The sequence below is a fragment of the Sinocyclocheilus grahami genome, unplaced genomic scaffold (assembly GCF_001515645.1).
Source record: "Sinocyclocheilus grahami isolate Dianchi unplaced genomic scaffold, SAMN03320097.WGS_v1.1 scaffold641.1, whole genome shotgun sequence".
NCBI lineage: Eukaryota > Metazoa > Chordata > Actinopteri > Cypriniformes > Cyprinidae > Sinocyclocheilus > Sinocyclocheilus grahami.
In genome coordinates this window covers 752,844-756,850 of record NW_015505820.1, presented here as the reverse complement: position 1 = coordinate 756,850, position 4,007 = coordinate 752,844, and the positions used below count along the sequence as shown (strand labels likewise).

The 4,007-nt window shown below is 38.5% G+C and overlaps 1 pseudogene; it reads right to left on the bottom strand.

Annotated features, from left to right (window-relative positions):
* The window catches only part of LOC107558327 (ubiquitin-like modifier-activating enzyme 5), a 4,677-nt pseudogene extending 1,624 nt beyond the window's left edge, over positions 1-3,053 (bottom strand).
* Between the last annotated feature and the right edge of the window lie 954 nt (positions 3,054-4,007).

Below are 4,007 nucleotides of genomic sequence, written 5' to 3'. Positions count from 1 at the left end.
ATTTATACTGTCTTTTTACGCATTGCGTTGCATCGTGCCGCGTAAACATAAAACCATGTCTGCAACAAACAACAAGCGCTACTCTACACTGCTCAAAACTCACGTTTTAATCATCAGTGGCAAATCCTTTAAATACGAAAACGTACTTACAGACTGCGAGTCAGCATTGAAGGCTACTCTCCCAGAGAGTGACGAGACAAAAACATTAAAACCCATTATAAACTAGGCATTTGTTGCATCCAGTGGGGACGTAATTACGGATTAAAATGACTTATACTGTCTTTTTACGCATTGCGTTGCATCGCGCCGCGTAAACATAAAACCATGTCTGCAACAAACAACAAGCGCTACTCTACACTGCTCAAAACTCACGTTTTAATCATCAGTGGCAAATCCTTTAAATATGAAAACGTACTTACAGACTGCGAGTCAGCATTATTTGTCAGCATCATAGACTGTGGTCAGCATGCACGCCGAAGTGGAAACAGGGGAACTGAATTCACCGGAACACCGGCATTGAAGGCTACTCTCCCAGAAAACAGTCCTCGTCCTCCGTAAAATTAGTTGCACATATCTGAATATTTGGTTTTGAACTGTTGTAAATACAATTTCTAGTTGTGTCCTCTTTTGGAAGACCAAACAAAGTAGTTTCGCTTTCATAACGAAACACACAGCGTCTCCACAACATGGCGGCAGCGGCAACAACAATACTACAGCAAGAATCAAAGTTACGCCTTCTTTCTTTGCGTGAACATTTGGGCGGTGTTATGCAAATCTTCCCACACAGTGACTTAGACATGTGGGGGCGTGTTTAAACGAGGAGTTTAGGAGGGCGTGGATGAGTTTAAACTTTTATAAAGAATATCTCTTTGGATTTGAGACTTTAGTCTTTGCAACTTTAGGGATCTTATCTATTCACGAACAGCTTGTAACACTCCAAAGTGAAAGGAAAACTTGAAATCGCATCATATGACCCCTTTAACAGCTGTCAACCATGCGGGTATGCAAATGAGCGGTCTGAACTTATTTACATAGCGCGATTTTTATTTTAGTTGTGCATGCGCACCACTTATGTGCACCCCTGTTTATAAAGCTGGTTTATGACACAGAAACTAGATAGTAGAAGAGGGTACAACTATATGAAATGCTTTTTAAGTTCATAATTCATATTCAAGACACGCAGTATGTGTTTTGGGAGTGTGAGTGTGTCATACAGCAAAACAGGCAGTTTCTCCAGGGATGATGAGCTGGATGTGTCCAGAAACGGCATTCTCACTGACGCCCGACTCCATCCAGATCTGACCCAACTCATTACATGCCTATGAGAGAGAAACAAACATGTATGTAATTGCTAAACTGCAGTGACTATGTGTGAAAACCACTCTAAAAAAAAGATTAAAAATATATGGATATATATTCAAACTAATTCTTACAGTTTAATGCCAAAAACTCACTGTATTAATGGCCATCCGAGCCTCAAAGTTATCAACACAGCTGAGGACCAAATCTACAGGCTTCCCCTCCTCAAGTCCTCCGTGACTGAAAACACAAAAGCAAGTTTGTTTATTACAGCCAAATTGAAAATGAGATGGAAAACTTGAGCTTACTGTGGCAGTAAAAAAAAAAAAATCACCTAATGCGGTCCATGAAATGTGTGAAGTTGTCTATTGTGGTGATGTTGTAATTGTGGGTCTCAAAAGCAACAAATCACAATGCACTGGGTCAGCTGGCCAATCAGAGCAGACTGCGCTTGTCAAAGGAGGGGGCTTTGTAGAAAACGAAGCGTTTGAGAGAGGCGGGGCTTAGAGGACCTACAATAATGTACAGTATTTGAAAAATAATGTGTTTTTTGAACATTAAATCATGTCAACATATTCTGTTACACCAAATACACAAAATAATGATCTTTTAAAAAAGCATCATATGACCCCTTTAATATTTTGAAACTTTATGAACAGAAAGTTAAAAAAATTTATTTGAATCTCATATATTTGAATTTTTGAAACACTATAAATGTCTTGACTGTAACCTCCAGCTTACCTAAGAGTGTGTTCTGCAGCCTCAACTTTACTGAGCCCTGCCTGATGTGGCTGGAAGAAGAGGCGGTTCATGTTGGCCAGCTCCACCTTATCATAGTCAAACAGCAGCAACTGCGGGGAAGAAAGCCAGACACAGCAAAAAGAGGCATGCCAGTCTGTTACTGCAGAGCCCAGGCATGTCTCTGGGTGTTATGCTATTGGCTTCCCTCCTGTACTCCCACTTGCAACACACACTACAAGAATAATGGGGCTTGAAGAATGCACCAATTTGAACTGAAAAACATTAAGGCGGCACACCATAGACCGGCCAGTCAGTGCATCCTTCCATTTGATTCATGCATCCTATATATTAGATCTATAGGAATGAGGATAAAGGTGCATTACCTTACCAATGCCACATCTGGTGAGCATTTCTGCAGTGACACTCCCCACACCTCCAACTCCCACCACTGCCACAGCATACGAGCGGATTTTCTGAGAATAACAGCAGATGATAGTGGTCATCTGAACACGAGCAAGCAGTTATCAATATAAAAGTCTCATAAAATAATAAATACACATGTTTACCTCGTAGTCTTGAACTATGCCCATCCTTTTGAGTGCCATTAGACGACTGTGAGATATTAAACACTAAATTAAAGTGACTATCGCACCGGGTTTAGCCTTCCATCATATGTTCAGTGATAATAAATAAACAGCAGCATCAAATTGCTCACCTGTATGGATTTGAGTCTACGACTTCAGCACTCATTTTAACAATCTTTGGTCTGAGATGATGTTCAGCATCACTTTGCTTCTGTTTAGATTTAATTAGTTCATTTTCTAACTCACGGATTCGCAGCTTCAGTTCCTCAACGGTTGCCATTTTTTCCTTAAAAATCCTGTATTATAATAAACAAGAGTTGATATGATCCGATGAGAAAAATAAAGCACGCCAACGGTTAAAATGAATGTACACGTCCGCACTGTTAGAAATCAGCTGGCGTCTATGAGTGTGTCTAGATATTGAGCCCGGAGTGAAACACAAAGTTCACAGAAACGAAAGTTCCCTCAATGAATGATTCCCGCTAATCGGTTCGTTCTTTTAATTGAACTGGTTAAAAAAAAAAAAATTAACTCACCACTTGTAAACACATGCTACTGTTTATTGCGTTTAGTTCGACCATTTCCCAAGTTGAATTTGTTAGAGCCATGACTCATTGCCGTTTAGAGCCTAAATACAATTTATATTTAACAATACTACAATTTATTTACAATACTGAGTATTTTTGCATGTGAACAAATTAGTTGTGTGAGCCGGTTAAATCAATGAATTGAAAAGACTCGAGTCAGAAGAACAACTCCCTTACGAATCGCATGTCGCTAGAATGAATATGTAGCAGAATAAAAACAAAATGTATTTGTATATTTTCTTTGTATTTGGAAAATAAATGTTTTCCTCTTCACTCCTCCAGTCCAGTAGGTGGCGGTAAATGCACCTTTAAGTTGGTTTGCCAACCGCGCTAATAAAATTAAAAGAAGAAGAATTCATATAGTTTCAGTAGAGAATATCAGATTATTTGAGCAAGACTAAGAATGGGACATACTAAACTTAATTCGACTCTTTCTATAATAGATAAACATAGTACAGGATTGTGTGAAACATGCCAAGTAAAGGAAACAGTAGAGCATGTGTTATTAATTTGTCCTAGGTATGAGCAGGAAAGGAATGAATTCATAAGAGAACTCTACAACATGGCATGCAAAGAATTTACAATCAGAAATTTATTAAATACAAATCAAGGATCAGGTAAAATTATAAAAGCTGTTTTAAAATACATTAAAAATAGTGATCTTAAGAACAGAATATAGATTTTAAAGGGGTCATATGATGCGATTTCAATTTGTCCTCTCTCTTTGGAGTGTTACAAGCTCTTGGTGCATAAAGAAGATCTGTAAAGTTGCAAAGACTAAAGTCTCAAATCCAAA